A 25532-nucleotide genomic window follows, 5' to 3' on the forward strand; every position below is an offset into this window, starting at 1 on the left:
CTACTCTTTTCTAAGAGTACTTCATTTCCATATATGCTGGAGTTCCGATTTTTCTCAAGAAGGCTCAGTTATTAGTTCAGAATAATTACGTGGTTCAGTTAGGTTTTTTTTTTTTTTTTTTACCAGTGAGTTTATACAGCAATCAAAACTGACTGCTAATGAGTTGCATGGCTGTAAGTTCTCTTTTATCAAAGAACTGAACCGTAAAAGTCGATCCTTATTTTGGAAAATTGTTGTAAGATGCTCTTTAAACATTGGTTAATATGTATTCATTCTCTCATGAGTTATTTTGTTGAGTTTTGTGTTTGAAGACAAATCAGAATTCTGTATAAACTTCTCAGTTTTGCCAGATTTGATATGTAAATGATATGGCACTACAAAATTGAGTTGTTATTGAAACCATGAATTAATCTAACTTCTTGGGAAATTCTCCCTCAGTTCATTGAAGAGTTTTCTGTTGAATGGAAAGTTGTTTTGTTTTTTTTTCCCCAACATGTTATAGAAACATAGATTTGGTGCCTTTGATTTTAAACCTGGTAGGTTTATTAATGGAAAAAGACACTTGGGTTATTTGTAGACGTTGGAATACATAATGAAGTTAGAGAATTGTGGCTTTTTAGGATATCTTTTATCAACAGGATTGCAAATCAATCTCATTTACCTCTATAACCTAGGTTTGGCTAGTGGTATTAACCCCTTCTGTTAAGTCTATTTTATCTTAGAAATAGTCAAAACGTGAGAAACTGGGACCTTTTTTGGAATTTGGGGAAAAAAATAATGATAAAATAAGCTAATAGCAGAAATAATTTAAAAGCATGATTTTTACAAAATTCAAAAGAGTCAAAGGGCAGTAGACCTAGGCGTTGTATTTTATAAAGTTATTAAGACTTGAAGATAAAGAAACATTTTATGATGAATTCATTTCTAAAAGCGTTAATATGAAAAGTCAGCGGTCATTTCTCATTAACCAATATCCCGTGTACTACAGACATCTGATTTTCTGTGGGGGGACTCGCTGCCTTAACTCAGTGGTTCATTTCTTCAAACCAGCAATTCATTTATTCCTTACGATCCTTCTGTAGGTTGGTTAGAAATTTATTGAGACTATTCCAAGAAGCTGTTCGTGGTTCCTTGTGAAGTACGTCTAACAAATGACCACATGCACACACCTCTACACTGGATTCCTTTTTTGCTTTTGTTTTTAGAAAACCAGACTGTTTTTTCTAGGGAACGTGTACTACAGGTTTTCTGTTGTCAAAATCTTAGAACTAGGGGTAATTCTTCTGAGTATTTGCTTGCCAAAAATTCCCCAAAGAATTCTTGCATTCTGATCGTCTGTAATGAATATCTTCTTAGTCCAGACTAAATCCTGCCTGGCGATTCTCATCATAGGAACTCCCCCAGCCCCCAGGCCTGCATCTGTTGTGAAGCAGCTTTGAATCCAAGGGAATTAAGGGATTAAGTGCTCTCCCTCAGGAGATATTGCTCTCATTCACGCTACACAGAGGGTGGGCATTCCTGATCTCTCTGTGACCACAACCTCATCCTCTGGCCAGGAGAGTTACATTCTAAAAGTGTATGGTTCAGAAAATTGTTTTAATATGCTGCTCTGTTTAAGTGTGATCTTAATATAACTCTTTTACTGATTGCAGATACTTGGGAAATTTTACCACACCAGACGTTTCTTTATTTTGTGGTGGGCTCTGTTCTCCTCTGTATGACTCAATCATTGTCCTTCTGAAACCTTTATAGCTTATTGTTTCCCAATCACATGTAACAGAACTGATTTAATAATAAGTTTTTAAAGAATAATTACTTTGTGTGAACTAGGTTTAAAAAACTGCATTCTTATGGTTAGTAATGGAATATATAACCAAATGCTCTTGTTGAAACACAATAAAAATGCAAAACACTTAGGCATAACATTAGCAAGAAAAAACATGTGAGAACTATGCGAGTTTACTGAAACCAACGACACAATTTTATCATATAAAGACTGAATATTAAAAATGTCGATTCTTCCTGTACTGATTCATAGAATTAATGTACCGTAATACAAATTCCCATTAAGTTTCTATTTTTTAATTTCCCACACGTAACCAAAAACCAAACCCGTTGCCATCGAGTTGATTCTAACTCATAGCAGCTCTCTATTGGACCGAGTAGAACTGCCCCATAGGGTTTCCAAAGAGTGGCTGGTGGATTCAAACTGCCAAGCTTTTGGTTAGCAGGCAAGCTCATGAGTCAGAATGGACTCAAAGATTTGGGTTTCATACAGTGGACAGGGGCAAAGAGCCAATACAAGTGACTTATAAGTTATAAAGCTTCAGTAACGAAGGCAATATGATTCCAGAAAACAAAAGCAGAGAAGGAGGAACATCAAGACAGATTCAAGCATGTACAACCTTACCGAGTTGGTATCATAAATCAGTGAGTATGAGAAGAGCCAATTAAGAAGTAAGTGGCCCTGGGACAACTGGTTAACAAGTTTGGGGAAAAAATTAAATTGGGTCCTAGTTTCACCGGATATCATATGCTAACATAAATCCCAGATGAGTTAAAGATATAAATGTAAAACATATATATATATGAGATCACAGGAAACTAGGAAAAGAGCTGACAATCTGATTTAGTAATGATTAATAGTTTTAAGCGTAAAATAATTTTTAAAAATCACAGAGGGAAAGATACATAGATTTGACTACTTAACGACTAATAATTCCTAAAAGGCAAAAAAAAAAAAAACCTGGTGAAAAATAATCTGGAAACCTATCAGTAGCAACTATTTCAGAGGCTTTATCATTGTGGTTAAAGAAGTCATACAAATTAATACATAAAAATGGTAAAATTTTAATAAAAAAATGGGCCAAGTGCAGATTTGAGGTGTGTCACAAAAGAAAGATTTTTAACATTAAAAATGTTTAGCTTAATGGGCAATCAAATACACACATCCATAAACACACCCCTCAGAGTTAAACGAAGTTGTTGACATTTTGGCAAATATCCTTCTGATTTTTGTGATCTGTCAAGTCACTGTTTATCTGTCCATTGATTGACTGTCTATCTATATATCCATCTACCTGATTTAAAAAAATAAAACACAAATAAATTAGAACATAGGGTTTTTTTGAACAGTTACTGTATTTGCATGTTGGGAGAACACACTTTCTAAAAAAAAAAAAAAAGGAACAAATGGCTAGTTACAATGAAGCTTTTAAAGTGAAGAATGAGAGAATAGAAAGTCATCCATTGGTTAATCTTAAAGTGATTGATAGACCCATTCCCCTGCCCCCCATGAGATCAGCGGAATTCAGGTTACTAAGTGGCCTTTGGCCTGGTTCGGGGAGGGGGCATTCATTTGCACTCATATTCAGGTATAGTCTGGAGGTTTTGAAATGATAAAAGCTACCTCAATTATTCAGGGAATTCCAAGGGTTATCTCTTAGGAAGCAAGCAAAATTACCTATAATTGCATTCTTTGCATTAGATACACTCTGAGCTAGTTAATGGTTAACAAATGGCTTTGACACAAAGTGGGCTTGCAAAGACTTAATCGCTCTGTCAGAACAAGCCTCAGTTTCCTTGTTATTAACACTATCGACTCGACGGCCCCAAACAACAACAACCTACCGTCTATTAGCCATCCACCTACATACACATAAATATGAGACATATGCGATATGTTTTTTTTTTTCCTAAGGGAAATGATATATACATATTGCAGTGGCACGGGGGTGAAGACTCACCACTTGTCAGAGGGGGCAATACCAAAACGATTGTCTATAAAATTTTTGTGCAGTGTTTCAGCATAAATTTATTGTTTTTTTAAATAAAAATATGGCTGTGGTTAGTTGTACCAACAAAAACGAAAAAATTTTTTCGTAAGCCCAGCTTAATGTAACGATATACCTACTAAAAAAAAAAAATACCTACTACGTGGCTAAAACTCAATGCTAATTTACTTTTTGAACCTTCTGATACACTCCAGTCAGAGGTGTCATTATTACCCAGTTACAACGAGGCTTTGAATCACATGATTTCATCTGCTCTGGTACAAGCTTGTGCTGTTGTTTTCCTTCCTGTTTTTATAGTAGCTGATTTTGCCAAATTCTGTGGTGTTTTAACTACAATATTGTGTGATTAGTATTTGTGAACCTGTATCAATAACGTTTTTGAGAATGAAGTAGTAATTAAAGGAAAAAGGAGAAAAATAAAAAAAAGGTTCAGTCCACTTACTTATAATGCTGTAACTCAGTGTGGAAAGGCTTCCCAAAAGTTTTGTTGTAGTATTTGTACACTCTGAGAAATATTACATTGAAGCAATTTACAACTATATTTATCGCATATTATTCTATGCTTAAAATTGATAATAAACTTACACGCATAACAATTATTGATTATATAACTCTTTGATAACTAAACAGAGAAATGGACAGTTTAAAACATGAAGTGGGGGAAATGCTATGTTTCTTGATACATGTTTAGAAATACAACTTAAATCTGAAATTCGATTTCTTTTAAATTCTAGTCTTTTTAAATTTTTCTTTAAAAGTACTACTGTCTTGAAAAAATATACCTTACTTTAATGAAAATCTCAGGGTTTAAGTTTGAGCTATGGTTTAAGAAAATACTGGCACAATAAAAAGTGAGCTGGTGAAAGGCATTGACTTCGATGAAGTCCTTCACAAGTTCACAGCTTTGAAGGCCAGGAAAGCTCTGATTTAGTCGAGATGTTCGCCAAGTGCTGAAATGCTTGTGTATTTGTTCCTGTTCATTTTTTATGGTATTCTTTCATTTATGAATATATTTCCATATCACTTGTCCACAACTTCTACATTAGTTGGGCCATTATCAGTTATGCAAACCTAACCCCTTAATGGAACTCGTGTAATGGTAAAGTTTAGCATTGAAATGAACGTAACTTTGATGTAGTTCCTAAACTTTTTACTTCTAATTCTATTGTTTTCTTACCTAATTTTCACTTGAACCACATAAAACTATGTAAATACATTAGGCTGTGTGTATGATATTGTAATTTAAAGGTATAATTTTAATTTTGCTAGTTGTTGTTGTCACTACTGTTGCCATTACAAGGAAACCCTGGTGGCATAGTGGTTAAAGGCAAAGGCTGCTAACCAAAAGGTCAGCAGTTCGAATCCACCAGGTGCTCCTTGGAAACTCTATGGGGCAGTTCTACTCTGTCTTATAGAGTCGCTATGAGTGGAATCAACTCGACGGCAACTTTGTTTTTAATTGCCATTACATTCAGTGATATATGGGAATGACGATTTATGAGTAACAGTACAAAAAACATTACTAAGGATTCTGTATGGTCTGGTATGGGACAAAGTCCATGGGGGGGTGACACGATGAGTTACTGCAGTAGGTGACACCAACCTTAGTGACACCACTGACATGCCTTTTTAGTTTTTCTGTTTAATGTATTTGGAACTTTTAAAAAATGTCAATATGTGCTCTTTGTCATCAACATAGCTGGTGTTTGCGTAGTATTCCATTGGCTGAGTATACCATGGTTTATTCAGCCAAGCTCTCTTACTGAGCATTTAGGTTGCTAACAGATTTTCGTCGGTAACACCCTGAACACCATTGTATACATTGGACTATTATCTACAGGTAAATTCTGAAAGTTGGGTTTGCTGCTTCAAGAGGTGTGCTAATTTTTCAGCTTTTGTTGCTCCTCAAAAAGACTTGACTTACACGGTACCACCAGCAACCCATGGAGAGAAGTCATTTCTCAAATTCTGGGAAACACTGGCTAACATAGGTAAAATTTTATTTTCATCAAAAATATTGGCAATATTTCATTGTTATTTTAACCTGAATTCATATCATTACCAAAGTGATGAACATTTTTTTCTGTTTCTTGCCATTTTTTTCTCTTGTGAAATTCCTAATCGTGTCATTTCCCCACTTTTCTTTTAATAAATTAATATATAACATATTATTATATATTTAAATATTATATATAATATATTCCTTTTCATCATTGATTTCTAAAAGGTATGTTTGTGTTTAGCATATGACTTTGAATTATATAGATTTTTTTGTATAGGATTTTTAATTTTAATTAGCCAAATCTATCAAATTTTTCCTTTCTAGTTTTCACTATCAATACCATGATTATATACCCCTACTGATCCCAAGATTATATGAACTAAAATGAGAGGACATTTTGATTCCCCTATTCCATTTTCCTCTAGGTTTAGTTGAATTTTTCATTACAGAAAACATGATCAATGGAATTTTTTAGCATAGAGCCTTAGAGGAAAACTTAGGGCCACCTGGTTTTTAATTAAAATGAATTCTGTGGAGGGATTATATTGTGAATATGGGTTCCCCGTGACTGCCTTTTTAGTGCTTAAAATGTCATTATGTATTCTTCATCGTTGGAATGAATAAAATGTATTAAGGTGTTATGGAAATCAGACATAATTATTTTTAATATTAATATTTTTTATGTATAGAGACTAGATTGCACTTGGTTTGAGTAAGTAACAATATACTCCTTTAGTAACTCACCCGAACTTTTGTTTTGGGACAGCATTTTTTTCCGGAACATTTAAATCTCAGAATGTTAAATTCCTCTAGAAGAGTTTGCTTTGATTTTAGAGGTACAGGTCTGTGTTGATCTGGTAAGGAAATGTGTCAGGAACTAGTAGACAAAGAAGATCTCCTGCAGCAGACATTTACTAAATATAAGTTGTATGGTCTGGGATGATAATTGCTATGGATTGAAAGGAGATCCTTGTTGTTGTGGAACTTATAACACAAAGTAATAATAATCAATAGATTGGTGAGGAGGCCTATCAGTGTACCTGGATTGACTAAACTATACAACTCTTTGCACTCCAGACTGCCAAAAGAACAAACAAATCTGTATTGGAAAAAGTACAGCCAGAAGCTCTTTAGAAGCAAAGATGGGGATATTTTGTTTCACATGCTTTGGACACGTTGTCAGGAGGGACTATTCTCTGGAGAAGGACATCTTGCTTGGCAAAGTAGAGAGTCAGCAAAAAAAGAGGAAGACCCTCATTGAGATGGATTGACACAGTAGCTGTAACAGTGGGCTCAAGCACAGCAATGATTGTGAGGCTGGCACAGGACTGGGCAGTGTTTCGTTCTGTTGTACACAGTGTCGTTATGCGTCAGAAGAAACTCATCAGCACCTAATAACGACACAACTCTTTGGACTCCATTTTACTGACATGAGTGTGTTATTTGTTAATTATTATTAAATGTTCAAAGTGTGTTTGCACTGAAAAGAGGACAAGCACCAGTGCTCTGGTGTGGAGGGCAGTACATTCTAACCATTTTCTTAAAAATGCAGATTTTGATTCAGTAGGTGGTGACTGGGACCTGAGATTCTGCCTATCTAACAAACTCTCAAGAGAAACAACTGTGCAGGTCCCCAAACTCCTCTGAGTAGCAGGGCGGTCAAAGACAGGAACTAGTAAAATTAAAATGCAGCGAAAAAAGTTAAACACTTTCTCAGGATCAAGTAAAGTCAACTATTCAGATTTTAAAAGACCAGGATAACCTGTAGAAATAAATTTTAGGAAGCTGGCTCCTTGGAGAAATCCAGCAGTACTGATACAACATTGCTGGTTTTCGGATCACACTGTAAATACCAAAAAACCCCAAACCCGTTGCTGTTGAGTTCATTTAGACTCCAACACCCTATAGAACAGACCGTAACGGCCCCGTAGGATTTCCAAGTAGTGTCTGGTGTATTTGAACTGCCAACCTTTTGGTTAGCAGATGAGCTCTTGACCACTGCAACACTGGGGCTCTACACTGTAAATAGCAAGGTCTTTAATGTTATGAAATGGAGTGCCCTTCAGTTAAATTAAGAATGTATTCACTGAGCAAGGTCTCTGGATCTAGAGAAGCAGAGTGACTCATGTCTTTGTGTTTCATCAGCCAGAGGCACAGCTGAGGAGTGTCATTTGAAGAGAGGCAGGGGAACACCATTTTGGGCATTGTTTAGCTTTCTAGATGTCATCAAAAAGTTTGGCCCTATTTCTGCCCCAGTTTTGGGCTCAGCCATAGCCATATGTTTGATATTATGAAATTTTGAATTATTCTGAAGTGCATGTGTCATGGATTAAGCCGTGTCCCCCCAAAAATATGTTTCAACTTGGTTAGGCCATGATTCCCAGTATTGTGTACTTGCATTACCGGCATCTTTATGCCTTTAATTAAATAAGGTTCTTGCCTCTCACTGGTCAAGAATGAACAGGTAAGGCACAGAGAATTTTCCACACAAGCAAAGCTTTATTAAAAGAGGCTTGCAAGTGGAGAAGAGAAAGGCCTAGGCAACTCTTACTCCCATCACACAGAACAAAGGACTTGCATGGGTTTTTAAAAATTCTTGGGCAGGGGGGAGATTCATGTTTATTCAGAGGCATAGGTGGGGTTTTCTGGCAAGTGGCCCATTTTGGGCAGGAATAGGTTAACTGAGGTGCCCGCGCAGCAGCTTTTTAAGATGGCTTTAAGACGCCCCCTGTTCCGGAGGCTTCTGGGATCCATGGCAGGACTTATTATGGAGTGTCACACCTGCGCAGTCACCTGTTCCCTGAGTTTGATTCCCCAGCTGCAGCTGCAGCCCCTCATTGCCCCTGGTGGAAGGTCACATAGCTGTCACAGGTGGATGCTCTGCGCACGTCCCTGGAGCTGGGTTCATCCAGCTGCTTCTGAAAGACAACTTTAAGGAAGTTTCCCGGCTGTTTTCTGATACCCTGCCCCATTATTCTGGGGAATGGCTCTGTTTCTGGGCCCTGGCCTATTTCCTGTTACTGTTACTTTAATTTGTTTATGTGCATTGCAGATTTGGGGGCCCCTCTGTTCCCTGTCTTAGTTGTCCTCCATTTTGTGATTGTAATTTTATGTTAAAACAACGAGGGTGGGACTGATCCAAGGTAAAGAGAGTTTCCCTGGGGTGTGGCCTGCACCACCTTTTATCTCTCAAGAGATAAAAGGAAAGGGAAGCAAGCAAAGAGTTGGGACCTCATATCACCAAGAAAACAGCACCAGGAGCAGAGCATGTCCTTTGGACACTGGGTCTCTGAGCCTGAGAGGCTCCTCAAAGGCGGAAGATTGAGGGCAAGAACTTTCTTCTAGAGCCAACGGAGAGAGAAAACCTTCCCCTGGAGCTGACACCCTGAATTTGGACTTGTAACCCGTTAGACTGTGAGAAAATAAATTTCTGTTTGTTAAAGCTATCCACTTGTGGTATTTCTGTTATGGCAGCACTAGATGACTAACACAATATGTAAATACTATTGCATTAATTTTTTTTTTTACTTGCTATTAAGTCAACTGCCACCCATGGTGACCCCATGTGTGTCAGAGTAGAGCTGTGCTCCATAGGATTTCCAGTGATTGATGTTTTGGCAGTAGGTCATCAAGCCTTTCTTCTAAGGTACCTCTGGGTGAACTTGAACCTCCAATCTTTCACTTAGCAGCTCCATGTGCATTACCCAGGACCCCAATGCATAGTGAATATGCATAGCAGAACAGTGATTCATATTTTTTCTTTCTTCAAGCTAGGAAATATCATATGGAGTTGACAACATGTATAAAAAGACTAGTTGTCCCTAGCTAATACTTTTCCAAGCATTTATTCTCCTAGAATATTTGCTGAAAATGGTAACACCATCCTTCTGGATATTTTTTTCATATTTGGGTTTTTTTTTGGATCTCCATGAAATGAGTTGTTGCTGTTATTTGTAATCTTATATATTAAAAGAAAACACTATTTTATAAGTGTTGAGGCTTTTTCTAAGTTTTATAATTTATAACGAACATTTTTGAAAGGGTCAAGCTAGGTTAATGATCTAACTGTTTAAGCATGACTCCACGGGAAGCCTCTATTCTTGTAAAGATTATTTAGTGCACAATTTATAAGGTTCTATTTTGTGGAGCACTGAAAAGGGGCATTTTCAAGTGAGTAACCTTTTTAATCTCAATTTTGCCATTTGAGAATCACTTAAGTGTTGCCCAGTTCAAGGGCATAAATTATACCCAACCCCAAGTACTATAATTCACCCTCTTTTTCCAATACTTGCAGTGTGTGTTCTTTTCTTTGAAAACACTTTACACAATATATCTCATGACATATAGGTCCCAGTGCAAACTTTACCAGTGAAGGGAGATTATTGGATATTTTCCTGGAATATGAGCTCTCAGAGGCCAGCTGGGGAAGACAGATGAGTCCTGCCAGTGCCTCTAACATCTTAGGAAGAAGGTGCACTGTACGGAGATTCACCTGGTCAGTCCATCTCAAAGAAATTCACATAATGCTTTAAAAAAAAAAAAAAATTCTCAAGACATTACTAATACCCAAAACCAAACCAAACCCATTGCTGTCGAGTTGATTCCGACTCATAGCAACCCTACAGGACAGAGTAGAACTGGCCTATAGAGTTTCCAAGGAGTGCCTGGCGGATTCAAACTGCCATTCTCTTGGTTAGCAGCTGTAGCACTTAACCACTATGCCACCAGGGTTTTACGCATAGATAAATGAAGTTTTTTTTCTGTGCCAGAGAGAGTTCGCCATTACTTATATAGACAAAATGTAGATAAATTTATATTTTTTTGCCTAAAACATTTTGTGTCCCACCAGTTGCACATATTAATAAACAGTCTTCCTCATATTGTGATCTTGTTGATGCTTAAAAGGAGCCAGTACAAAAAGGATGATGGTATAGACCAGAGGTAAGCACAGTGTGGCCCACAGGCCAAATCTGGCCCATTGCCTGTTTTGTAAATAAAGGCTTATTTTTATTTTTTTAAAACACAGGCATGCTCTTTCATTTGTGCTTTGCCTGTGGCTACTTTTGCACTAAAAAGGCAGAGATGAGTGGTTTTAAAAGAGAGCATATGGACTGTGTTGTAGATTGAGTTGTGTTCCCCTAAAATATGTATTGGAATCCTAACCCCCATACCTATGAATGTAATCCCATTTGGGAATAGTGTTTTCTTTGTTATGATAATGTGTTCATTATCAGCACCCGCCCCCCAAAAAAACTCCTTGCTGTCCAGTCAATTCTGACTCATAGCGACCCTATAGGACAGAGTAGAACTGTCACATAGGGTTTCCAATGAGTGCCTGGTGGATTCAAACTGCCGGCCTTTTGGTTGGCAACCGTAGCTCTTAACTACTGTGCCACCAAGGTTTTCTATAAGTGTCAAAAAAAAAAAATAAGTGTCAGGGGGGTCCTAAACCTGATCACTTCTGAGTTGTAGAAAGAGCAGGTTAGTCACAGACCCAAGCACAAATGGGGCAGACAGATACCACTTGAGGATGACTGAGGAACTGAGGAATGCAGGGCCTACCATGATCTTCCAGCAGAGCCATCAGACAGAGGGCCTTTCCCCAGAGCTGATACCCTCAACGTGGACTTCCAGCTTCCTGAACTGTGAGGAAATAAACTTCTGTTCTTTCAAGCCACTCACTTGTGGTATTTCTATTATAGCAGCACTAACTAACTAAGACGGACTGCAAGGCCTAAACTATTTGCTATCTGGTGCTTCACATAAAACGTTTGCCAGCCTCTGTATAGAAGGATAGTGTCCAGATGCTGGTTATTGGACCATTCACTCCTTCTAATGTTCAAGCAATATTTATCCATCCAATATATGGGGATGGATTGGATAAACCAATTGGAGGAAAGGAAATCTCGACCTCTCTTTCTGATAATATGGCAGAATAGATACTATGAGCCACTCTTTCAGTAGAAAGATCAAAAAATCTAAAATACTATGTAAAATAAAACTTTTAAATTGCATTGCAGAGCAAGCAAGAAATTTTGGTTTCCGTAGAGTTCAAAAATAGAGAAAAGCTGAGAATCCAGATAGATAAGCTAATACCTTTTGCCTGGGAGGCCGTTTTAGAACTACAGTGATATTGATCTCTGTTTATGATGTCTCTTTGCAAGGTAAATGGGACTTGAAACAAACTTTTCTGCTTGCATAATATGGGAGGTGTTTGCGGAAATTGTTGCACGATCCTGGTACCCCAAAAGGCTGCACTCTCAATTAAAAAGTGAACTAGAAATAAGCTTGCCATACAGAGGAGAAATTTCCTATACAAACATTGATCGTACCTAGAGGGGGAGAAACATCTCCTCTGAGACCTCATACCATAAGCCAGCCTCATTTGAACCTAAAAAAAAAAAAAAAAAAAAGAACAAAAAAATTAGAAACATCTCACACTAAGAATTTATTTTAAAACGAGATCCTATTAGTAATAGCTTGGGCTTTGTGGAGGTAAATGGAAATCCTCTTTGAAAGAAATTACTTTCAATTCAGGTCTCAAGAATTCCCAGAGATAAAGTTCCAAAGAAGACGAATGCATAACCAAAAATTAAAAATCACACATACACACAAGGAAATAAATCACCATGAAGAAGAACCAGCAATAACAATAGACAGCAATAATAAATTTGGAATTTATTCCAAATTTCTTGACATAGACGAGTGAACACCTCCAGTGCAGCATCTATCTGTTGAAACATCTCAATCGGTGTTCCATCAATTCCTGAAGCCTTGTTTTTCTCCAATGTCTTCAGTGCAACTTGGACTTCCTCCTCTGGTACCATTGGTACTTGATCACATGCTACCTCCCTAAATGGTTGCACAGTGACCAATTCCTTTTGCTACAGTGACTCTGTGTATTCCTTCCATCTTCTTTTGATGTTTCCTGCATTGTTCAAAATTTTCCCTGCAGACTTTTTCAATATTGCAACTCCAGGTTTGAATTTTTCCTTCAGTTCTTTCAGCTTGAGCATTGACAAGAGTGTTCTTCCCTTTTGGTTTTCTAACTCCAGGTCTTCGCAAATTTCATTATAGTATTTTACTTTGTCTTCTCAAACTGACCTTTGAAATCTTCTGTTCAGCTCTTTTACTTCATTATTTCTTCCATTCACTTTAGCTACTCTATGTACAAGAGCCAGTTTCACAGTCTTTTCTGACATCCATTTTAGTTTTTTCTTTCCTTCCTGTGATTTTAATGACCTCTTGTTTTCTTCATATATGATGTCCTTGATGTTATTCCACAATTCTTCTGGTCTCCAGTCATCAGTGTTCAGTGTGTCAAATCTATTCTTGAGATGGTCTCTAAATTCAGGTGAGCCCTAAATCCAACAACTGGAGTCCTTATATAAAGAGAAGAGGGCACCAGGGAAACACAGAGAAAAAGGCTATGTGAAAATGTAGACAGAGACATAAAAAAGTCAAGGAATGCCAAGATTTCTGAAACCACCAGATGCTAGGAAGAAACAAAGAAGGATTCTTCCCTGGAACCTTCAGAGTGCACACGGTCCTTCTGACACCTTCGTTTCAGACTTCTAGCCTCAAGTACTATGATAGAATGACTGTTTTAAGCCACTGAGTTTGTAGTCATTTATTAAAGTAGCCACAGGAAATTTGTAGAAGGTGGAAAAAGAAATTTCTTAATCAGATTAAGGGCTTCACAAAAATAACTATAGTAATGTCATATTTAATAAAAAAAAATGACAAGGCATTAAAACCTTTATCTTTGGGACTATAAATAAGAAAAGAATGCACGCTACCATTACTTGTATCGAACATTGTACTCGTGGTTCCAGCCATTCAAACCAGACATGACAAATAAAAGTCATAAGGAGTGAAGAAGAAAAAAAAGCTGTCATAATTTGCAGCTAAGTGTCCACATAGAAAACCAAAGAATCTACAGAACTTATGTAAACGAATCAAAGTCACAATGTATACATCATAATTGTATTTCTACATAACGCAGTGCCATCGAGTTGATTTATCACCAGCAAATTTATTGTTGGGTGCCATTGAGTCGATTCTGATTCATAACAACTGCATAGGACAGAACAGAACTGCCCCATAGGGTTCCTAGGCTGTAAACTTTTCGGGAGCAAATCACCAGCTCTTTTCTCTCCTGGAACAGCTTTTGGGTTAGAACTGTGAACTTTTTGGTTTCCAACGTAGTGCTTAACCATTGCACCACCAAGGCTCTTTTCACCAACAACTAGTTGGATAGAATAACTTAAATAATGGCAATGAAAATATCGAGTACCAAGGAATAAATGTAGCTAAAAAAAAAAAAAAAAGCATTTGGGAGAAAATTGTAAAATGTAATTGAAGGACATTAAGGAAACCTAAATAAATGGGCAAATGTATCATTCTCATGGATATGATGATTCAATATAAAAAAGAAAAGGCTCCCCAAATTGATCTTATATATTCAGTGTCCTGTCAGTCAATAGCCCAAAATGCATTTGTGTGTGTGTGTGTGTGTGTCTGTGTCTGTGTGTCTGTGTGTACAGACCTGGATAACATGATTACATGATTTTAAAAAGTGTATGGAAAAGAAAAGTCAAGAAGAGTGAAGGCACTCCTGCAGAGGTAGAACAAGTTTGAAAAACAGGCCCTGACAGATTTTAATTCTTCTTGTAAGGTAACAGTAACTACGATGGTATTTTATTTGTGCAGGTTTAGACAAATAGACCAATGGAACAGAAGAGAGACCAGAAAAAGACCCCACCATTCCTTAACCTGGCACTGGCATTGTGGATAAGTGGGGTGAAGTATTGACTGCAAAAAAGACAACTCCTAATCAATATGGGTAAACATGAATTCCATCCTCACCTCACACCTTATACCACGCTGTATACAAGTTCAGTTCCAGGCATTAAAAACCTACTTCAGTGTGAAAGGCAATCTCTAGTGTTTGGGGAAGATAAACAGAATACGTTTATGCCCTTGTGTTAGGAAACATTTCTTAAGAGACTTTACTAAAATTGCAAATGTGTTAACAATAAGTACATACATTGACAAAGGTTTAGAATTTCTAATCTGTAAAGATCTTCTACAAATTTATGTGTCAAAGACAAGTAATGTTAAAGCAAAATTGGACAAATGGCTTGAATGTGCACTTCGCCGAAAAGAAAGTGTTAGTTGCTAGTAAACAAAAGAAAATATTTTTTTTCCTTAGTAATAATCATGAAAACACACTTTGACATGATAATGAGATACCATTTTGCAGTTACCTGATTGACAGAAGTGAAAAAGTCGACAAATTCTTGTGTTGGTAAGAATGTGGAGCAATGAGAATTTTTATACCATGTGTTTGGAAATGTACGTAGTTAAAGCCATTGTAGAAATCCATCTGTAGTATATAATAAGGTGGAACATACAACTATTCTACAATTCAGCAGTATGTACCCAAGAGAAATACTTGTACGTGTATACCTGGAGACATGGGAAAGAATATGCATAGAAGCTTTGTTTATAATAGAAAAGTGGAAAATATCCCCAACGTCCACTGTTACTAGAATGGATAAATAAATTTTGATATATTCATGAAATACAATTTTATACAGCAGTGGAAATGAATGCGCTACAACTACATCTATCATCATGATTAAATCCAAAAAGCATAATATTGAATGAACAAGTCAAGGCATAGATTACGTCCAATATGATTCCATTTAGGAAACAAAATGTAACATGCAAAATCATGCAGTAGTTTACTTAGAATAAACTACCAAGTAAGGTGAGGGAAGGATATGGACTAAATTCAGGGTGGTGGTTATCTCTGAGTGTGGGGCACTGGTGGGGATGTGACCAGGGAGGCAGCTTCCAAAATACCAACCGCACTATTTTTAAGCTGGCCATTGACTGGTGTGGCTGCTTGCTTTGCGGTTATTTTCCATGCATATGTGATATACATCTTATAAATATTCTTTAACGTGTTTTTAATTAAAAAAAAAAGCAAAAAATCTCTGCTTAGTTAACGCTAGAAGATTCTTTCAATAATTCCAGTTATAGTCTATCCTGTTACCTGTGCATTTCTGTTCCAGTAATTAGCTTTTACACAATTTGTAAATATGAGAGCAATATCTGTTTAGGACAGAAATTGTGTGATTTCATACACAATTAATCTTTTACACCAGCAAGTAAGGACATCTAGACTCGACTTCGGATAATACAGCTAAGCATGCAAGATGCTGAGCAACGCAGAATGGGCCATGCTGTCTACTGGCCGCCAGTCCTTCTTCTGGTTCAGTTTGGCCACGCGCTCTGTCTCCAATGAGCTAAATGAGCAATTCTCCTTATGTGCATTTTGCACTTGTTCCCACAACTCAGCTGCCTCAACCTTTCCTTACAACTCCTTCCATCCAGCTGCTTTCACCCATCATTACTTAGAAGTGAAGTCCCGTATTTGCTATAGTATTTCTTTATTATTAGGCATTTAGCATGTCCTTTAAACTCTGCAATATTTTTAAAATTAGGATTATTTTACTGCTATTGTTTAGCCTGCTTGCAAAGTTTTATGGACCATAAATTTGGTGTACCAATGACTTCTCCCTGCCTAAGATCTGTCACGTTTATGGTCTGATTTTGTAGAATACAAGGGATTATCTTTACGGAAATGCATAAATCATGTTTTTTTCAGAAATCCTTGTGTCTTTGTTAGATATGATTACCTTTGGTCCTATATATACAGAAAAAACATTTACTGAAAGAAAATTCTTTTAATTTTTTATTTATTGGTCTACCACATGTACAATGCAATGCGAGTACTGAGGGAAATACAAACAGTTAATAACATAAATATTCGATTGCAAGTGGTGTAAAGTCTGCCTACAAAGTAAAGATCAAATTATTAGCAGTCAAGATCCTGGAGAACCTTGACCTAATCTACCTTTCCAGCCTTCTCTTCCTACAATTGTCTTCCAGTTGCCTCTCTTTCCACTATATTGACTTATTACCTGTTCTTCAACTACATACCACCAGGCTGAGAGGAGACAACTAAACTGTACAGCTGTTACCTCTCCAACCCCTTCTTTATACTGCTAAACGTGTTAATTTCCTGCATTATTAATCGTATCATACAAAATTCACATCTCCCATTTAAAACCTTTAATGGTTCCATGTTAAAAAAGAGAAAAAATCAAGCCTGCTGCCACGGAGTCAATTCCAACTCATAGTGACCTTTAGGACAGAGTAGAGCTGCCCCATAAGGTTTCCAAGGAGTAGCTGGCAGATTCGAACTGCTGACCTCTTGGTTCGCAGCCATAGCCCTTAACCACTGCCATTCACTGCATAGTGCCCATAGAGCCTTCAGTATATGGTTCCAACTTTCATTTAACACCTCCTCTTCACTGACCGTATGCTTTTGCCACCCTCAACAGTACTATTCCCTGTACATACCAGACAGTTTCATGGCTTCACATCTTGTCTTGGCCTGCAATGCCACAACTATGCATCACTTCCATGTGTTTGCTTCCTGTATGTATTTGAAAGTTTACTTGTTCATCAAGGCCCATATCAAGAGCCACATATTCCTTGTGGGCCACTTAGTAGACAGGAAGTAAATCTTTTGTAGAATAAATGAGCTTCTGTTACAGAGTTTTTTTATGGTATAATCTTGTGTTTCTATGTTGATAGTTTAATTGGTATTTTATTTGTCTGTTTTTCTACCACAGGTTCTGTTTTCAGTTCTAGCTTTACTACTTATTCAACATCCTTAGGCAAGTAACTTAATTTCTCTGAACCACAGTTTCTTTCTATGTTAAATGGGGACAAAAATTTGACCTAACTCACAGCGATGCTGCAAAGGACAAAATAAGTACTTCGTTAATTATCAAATGCTATTCAAATGTTAGATGTTAACTATTACAGTTAATACATTTTCATTAAATTGAATTGATGTTGAAATCCTGTCCAAATATTTCAGAGTAAACATCAATTCCGTGATTTCTAGCAAATACAATGCTCCTATTTTGTCCCCGGGTGGTGCAGTCAACACGTTTATCCAATAACTGAAAGGCTGGAAGTTCAAACCTTCCTACTAGTGCCTTGGAAGGAAGGCTCGTTATTCCACTTCAGAAAAATCAGCCATCGAAAACGCTGTGAAGCACCATTCTGCTCTGACACACAGGGGGTTACCAGGAGCCGGAAACAATTCAAGTTTTTCTTTTCACTATGCCATTACACTTTTAATCAGGCTGTAAGCTCTGTGAGGACACTTTCATTCACTGCTGTATCTCCTCATTTAGAAAACAACGTCAAAAGAGTGGATCAATTAATAAGTAAATATTAGTATAAAATGTAGCAAGTAGAACAACATTGGCGAGAGTTTCAGTATATTGAATAAAGACTTATGAGTGGATGGTCCTTTCAGCGGGAAAATTTCAAGAAAATATTTTAAAAATCCTCTCACACCTGAACATCTAGTAAGAAATCACTTCCTGTATCAACTTCTCAATCATTAACAATGACTATGGAATCTCACCGGGTTCCTGGTTGCATTGTATATACTTACAGTCAGCAAAGCATTTTCTGCCAGAATCAAATTGGTTATTGTTGTTTAAACCATCACTAGTCAGAAAGATATGCCTACTGAGCATATAAAACCTGTTGCTGTGGAGTTGATTCCAATTATAGCGACCCTACAGGACAAAGTAGAACTGCCCCATAGGGTTTCCAAGGAGCAGCTGGTGGATTTGAACTATCAAACTTTTGGTTAGCAGCTGAGCTGTTAACCACGGTGCCACCGGGGAGCTACTAGACCATGTAATTCTTTTTTTTTAAATAATTTTTATTGTGCTTTAAGTGAAAGTTTACAAATCAAGTCAGTCTCTCACACAAAAACCCATATACAACTTGCTATATACTCTCAATTACTTCTCCCCCATGAGACAGCCCGCTCCCTCCTTCCACTCTCCCTTTTCGTGACAATTTTGTCAGCTTCTAAGCCCCTCTACCCTTGCATCTACCCTCCAGGCAAGAGATGCCAACATTGTCTTAAGTGTCCACCTGAACCAAGTAACTCACGCCCAGGCAGCGTCCCTCTCCAACCCATCGTCCAGTCCAATCCATGTCTGACGACTTGGCTTCAGGGATGGTTCCTGTAGTGGGCCAACAGAAGGTCTGCGGGCCATGATCACAGGGGTCCTTCCAGTCTCAGTCAGACCATTAAGTCTAGACCACGTAATTCTCGAACACAGTTTTTCTTATTCACTTTTGCAGGTCCCACAGAACTTTGCCTATCAACACTCCCTAGCTGTGTATCCATAGGCAAATTGATTAAGTTCTATCTCAGTTTCTTTAACTGTTGCCATTGGGCCAACGAGATGATTCTGACTCACACACGACCCCATAAGATAGAGTAGAACTGCCCCATAAACTTCCCTAGACTGTAATCTTTATAGAAGCAGTCACCAAAACCAGGTCTTTTCTCCCCGTGGAGCTGCTGGTGGGTTTGAACCACTGACCTTTCCGTTAGCAGTTGAGCACGTAACCATTGTGCCACTGATAGTGCCTATGCCGTAGAGTACTGAGAATCGAGTGAGATTGTTTAAAGCAAAGCATACGTTAAGTAACCAGTACATGGTGAGTGGTGGTGCTGGTGCTGGTAGTCATAGAGTGGATTCAATAAATACCTTTAAATGAACTTATATCTCCATGGTAAACAGCTTTAGAATTGCTGGAAGAACTTATATGTTGAGTAAACTGCTATACACAACATGATTTTGTCTTTAGACTATGAAAGACATTGAATTTCTGATTGGAGAGTTTTCAGTTTTGTGGCTGTTTTCATTGTCTGACCACAGAATTTCAAATGTTTTAGAGAGGCAAGGGAATGTGAAATGCTGAGTTTTATCAAAATTTTTCTCTGTCAGTTAAGTGTGATCATTAAAAAAAAAGAGAGAGAGAGAGAGATCTTACTCTTTCTAAACATTATTTACATTTAGTGCTTTGGGATTCTTAGGCTTTGAAAAACAGTCTCCACCGATACACATCCATTTTTGGAATGCAGGAAGCTCCAACGGTAGCTCCATTTGTTTTATGAGGAATCTTTTCCAGAAAATTCGATTGGCTAAGAATCCATGCGTGTAACTCCTTAACACTAGACTGGTTTATTCTGTCAACTAGCATAGCGACAGGGCTTCTCGAAGGGAAACCCTATATGCAATACTAGTTATATTCCTCAACTAGTTACATTCCCTAACCTCAGTCCTTCTGATTTCTCATGTTTGACTTCGTAAAATGAGTGAATTCTTTAGTTTTCCTTTTTTTGACTGTTAGCTGAGGATTTTTTAAATAGCAATTTACTCTGGCTTTAATATTCCCTGGATAATACTGAAATAAACCAGCTCTGTATAATTTAGTCTTAGAAAAAAACATCAGCATGTTTGGAATGTAAGCCTAATTCTATCTTTTGTTGGGCTGCTCAATTTAGCAAAAGCATTTCAATGGTACTCCTTAAATACATGACTTAGAATACTGGAAGCTGCCCAGAATGTAAAAAAAAAAAAAAAGAGAGAGAGAATAATTTATCTTTAATTGGTCTAAACCTACTTTTCCTGGGTCAATAAGAAGAGAAACCAGCAGCATTAATCAAGATAAAATTATCAGCTGATTAATCAGTGTTCTAATTACTGCATAGTTTTTTACCTTTTCAGTTTTAATTACTAAGCCTCATTGTCTTTTCCATGTGACTAGCATGTATTCACAGTGTATTTTTTTCTCTTGGTGAAATGATGAAGATAATAATATACATCCTAGAAATTAAAACATCAAATGGAAGAAATTGCTAGTTCTGTTTAAGGATCTCCCCCCTCCCCCACCCATGAGTATAAATAAACCACCTAGGTCATATAGGAAAAGAATGATAAATTCACGAACACACAGGCAAATAATGTTCGTGGGCAATGTAACTACAGTTGTGAAACTAACCTTTGTGAGACAGTAGGTCTTTTCTGTCCTATTTTATCAAGTGACTTCATCTAAACTTTGTCTGAATCCAATAGCAGTTAAATATAAATTGGGAAAATACATTGGAGACTTTGAAAGTTTATTGTTTTGGTGAAGGCTTGAATATTCCTTTGTAGAAGTCTCAGTTAAAACAAACAAACAAAAACAAACCTTTTGCTGTCCAGTCGATCCTGACTCATAGCAGCACTATAGGATAGAGTAGAACTGCCCCATTGAATTTCCAAGGGGTGGCTGGTGGATTTGAACTGCTGACCTTTTGGTTAGTGGCTGAGTGCTTAACCGCTGCACCACTAGGGCTCCAGAAGTCCTGATTGGGGTATGTTAACTTCATTGCAGAGTTTTCCCACCAGGGCATCATTGATACTTGGGCTGGATAATTCTCTGTTGTGGGGGGCTACCCCATGATTGTAGGATGTTTACCAGTATCCCTGGCCTCAACCGACTAGATATCAGTAGGGATACCACCCTCCTCCCCTCCCCTGCCATGGGCTTTTTGACAAACAAAAACATCTCCAGACATTGCCAAACATCCGGGACAAAATTGTTCCCCCAGTCCATTGAAAACCACTGAATTTACAGTATGGCCACCATTAAAAGACTTTTTTAAAACAGATACTTACCAACTATTTTGTCATCTGACATTTTGTGTTTATGACAATAGTAAAAAAAAATCTACTATCTGAATATTTTGCACATTATCGATGTATGCCCGACAGTAACGAACGCCGAGGTGTGAGGTGAGAGTAATGCTAGCTATGAAGGTTAAGGTCGTGTGTCAGCTTGGCTGCGCCGTGATTCTCAGTGGTTTGGCAGTTATGTAGTGATGTAATTTAGCAGCTGTGTAATGATGTAATTTTTGCATAACACCGGTTTTCACATAACAACCTCATCTTTGGAACCTAACCATGTCGATAAGTGAGGAGTGGGTGTATTGTATAATGTGACACCTTGCTAGATAAGCAGGATTTTTCTACAGGTCAAGTATTTCTATGGAAACCACTTTTGGAGTACAAATTTCCAGATACTTTGATGATATGATGGTGATGTCACCATGATGACAGCAATAACTGATGTTCTTTGTGCACACCTGTGGCAGGCTGTGTGTGAAGTGATCTACATACTTCCCTTATTTCATCTTTACAGCTGTTCTATGAGGTAGACCCGCTGGTTACCCATTGATTTACATAGTTCAGAAAATTTAAACGATACCCAAAGTCAGACAGTTAGATCTTCCTCACCTTATTTGATAGAACAGGAATCAAAATAACCATCCGTGAGGAATATTTTTGCATTTGTAAGAAGGTGAGATTTTTTTAAATTTCTTTTTTGATATAGTTTAGAATTTTGACTATATTTTCAATCTGTGATCTAGTAAAGATATTGACATAAAACATTTTGGGTTTCATTTAAAGATTATAAGAGGATTATCTTAAAATTCCAAACTGGACGTGTTAGGATTTTTACTGAAAAGATGGTTATGAGGTTGATTATAGTGAAATGAACATTGTGGCTAATGAATTATAATTGGATGGTGGTTTTCTCTAAAATGAAAAATATCTTCCTCCGCCTTTCTTTTCCTCTTTCCTTTCTTTCATAGATTTTGTAAGATACTGTATTATACCTATTGTGCATTATTTTTTCTTGAGACTGGAAAACCATTGGGTTTAGCCACTATTTGTAACTAAATGACTTGTGCGCTCATTAATTCTATTTGCGTGATCCTAATGCATGAACGTGAATACTGATGTGGTAAAGAGCAATTTGTATTTTTAGCTGCCTCATTCAAATCTAAATATTTTTTCACCTATGTGGGCTTAACATTTTACCTCTCCTACTAGATAAATAGATGATAGATGATAGACAGACAGACAGATAAACAGACAGACAGACAGACAGATAGATTTGGGTTTAAATCTTGGAAAGTCTAATGTGTCCGTCATAGATTTTAACTTATTTGTAATTCACCTTTTCAGACAAATGTATACAAAATATTGGACACGAGTGTTCCCATGGGTATTTATTCCAGCAACAGGGACTGTTCTAAGGCACATGGCATGATTAGGTACAGGATTCTTGAATGCCAACAATTAACCTCTTTATCTATAGTGATCCAACTATGATAGCGTCTTTATTACCTTTGAAGTGTATCATAATAAAAACAATTATTGCTTTTCATTCTTTGTAAGGGAAAAGGATATTTGCAAAACTAAGAAATAAATGAATCCATATGGAGTTTTTATTTGACGATATGGGAATACAGGAATTTTTTTTTAGGACCAAGTATATTTCATGTAACGTTTTATGTTCTTTCAGCCTAAGGCCATTGGAAAATAGGTGGACTTAATGTCTAAATTATAAAAGGAAAACACACTTAGAATGGAAATCATTTGCTGAGCATAATGGAAGACCAGGCCAGTTACCCCAGTCCCTCATTGTGATGAATTAAATGGTTGTTTCTAAAATAGTATATCCACTATGATCTGCGTGTTCTGCAGATATCTGCTTCATTATTTTGACCAGAAACTTGGAAAAAATACTAGGCAGAGTAAACACAGTATGGAAAATAATTGGATGTTACAAGTATGTGGTGTATTTATACAATCCAACAGGGCTCACACATCAGCACCATGTTTTCAGAACGTTTAACTCAATATATCAAAGAAACCAGGAAACACACACACACACACACACACCCAACAGAATGGTCAAAAAACAAGAGCTGACATTTCACAAAAGAAAACAATTAACCAATAAATTTAAGGAAAGTATGCTTAATCCTATTGCTAAGCAAAGTATTGCAATGTAAACCCCAATACGTCTCTCATTCTTGACTATCAAGTTAGCAGAAATGTTTTAAACAAAAATAATGTCCAGTGTCAGAGGTGAAAGTTACTGTAATTTTTCTGGTGGTCAGCTGGGCAATATGTATGATAATGTAAATTTAGAAATATAATTTTACTTGGATCTAAGTATTTCATTTTTAGGAATTTTTGCTGAAGATAAACAAATACACATAGATGTGCATGAATATTTATCTATAAGATTTTAGCTGTTGTAGCATTATTTATATTAGCAAAACTGTCATAAGTAGAATATCACCCTTTTACAGTGCTGATAAATTAATGGATCTAGGCACTGATAAGCAATAACTGTTAACATCAGAAAAAGACAGATAATCCACTATAAACCACCAATTATAACATACCATAAAAAACAACCATACCATCTATGAAATATTCTTGCCCAAAACGTTATCTGAATCTCAGCAAAATTCTCGATCTAAGTACTTATCTCTAGAAAATAAAGTTGATAGAAGAACATGCTGATAGACTGTGATGATGATGTAATCAGAAAAATCCAGACCTGGAACTACTCTAGAGTTGGCCAATTTTATTTCCTCCCTCCCGTCCTCCCTCTCTTCCTCTCTCCCTGCCTGCCCCCCTTCTCTCTTTTTTTCTTCCTTCTCTCCTTCCGTTTTTCTCCCAACAAATAAATTTCAAGGGAAAAGCCACAGAGGTGGAGAGGAACCTATTGGTAAAAAGAACCTCTAGGGCGGTGTGGACCACTTGCAATGTACGGATCTTATCCGGATCATGATTTGAACAATGTGAAGAGAGAGACTATCGAGGGTTTTTTGAACACTGTTTGGATATCAATGGTATGAACTAAGTATTGTTAGTTTTTTGAGGTGTGATCATGGTATTGTGATTAGGTTAAAAGAGGAATTCTTTTAGAGGTACTCAGTGGAATAAGTACAGATGAAACGAAGCGTGGAATTTGCTTTAAAATAACCTGGGAAGGGGATGGAGAATGTGTGAGGGTTCAGATAAAACAAGACTGACCATGAGGTGGTAATTGTTGAAGCTGGGCCACGGACGGATACATGGTGGTTAATTGTATCAGTTCCCTTAAAAACAGTGATAACAAACTCAAATATTTAACAATATGCCTTTGATTAAATAATTTATGGTGCATCTGTGAGATAAAACAATACATAGCCATTAAAATGATCTTTATATTATATATTTTATGAAATGTTTAAGAATATTCAGGCATTCAAAAATGTTCATAAATTATTTAATTAGTGTAAAATCGTCACACTGCAAAATGTAGAGAATTTCCCCATTAAAATGCATAGAATGGAAATAAATACCCCAAAATTATTAGCAGTAATTATCTCTGAGTGAGGGGATTATGGGTGACTGTAATTTTCTTCTTTGTGTTTTTTTGTGTATTTTTCAAATCTTCACAATAAATATGCAGTCACAGGGTAATCATATTTATAATATAATTAAAAAAGAGGTAAAAAACAAATATGGTTTAGAAAAATTTCCTCCATAATGATGAAAACAGAATATTTTGGATATTCTAAAAAAAAACTTTTTTAGTGTGAACAAAACACACAGTGTTTTATAATTATACATTATGTATTATCGCAACTTGGCTAGGTCAAATCAAGAAAAATTAATTTTGTTGTGTCTATCTTGGGTTGTCAATCTGGGTGTTGCAAATGGTTAGCACATTTGGCTGCTAACTGAAAAGTTGGAGGTTTGAGCCCACCCAGAGGCGCCTTGAAAAAAAAAAAAAAAGGCCTGGCAATCTACTTCTGAAAGGTCACAGCCATTAAAAATCCTATGGAGCACAGTTCTATTTTGACACACATGGGGTTGCCATGGGTGGGAATCAACTGGACAGCAATTGGTTTGATTTTTGTTTGTTGTATGAAAAGT

Source organism: Elephas maximus, chromosome 26 (genome assembly GCF_024166365.1).
Source record: "Elephas maximus indicus isolate mEleMax1 chromosome 26, mEleMax1 primary haplotype, whole genome shotgun sequence".
NCBI lineage: Eukaryota > Metazoa > Chordata > Mammalia > Proboscidea > Elephantidae > Elephas > Elephas maximus.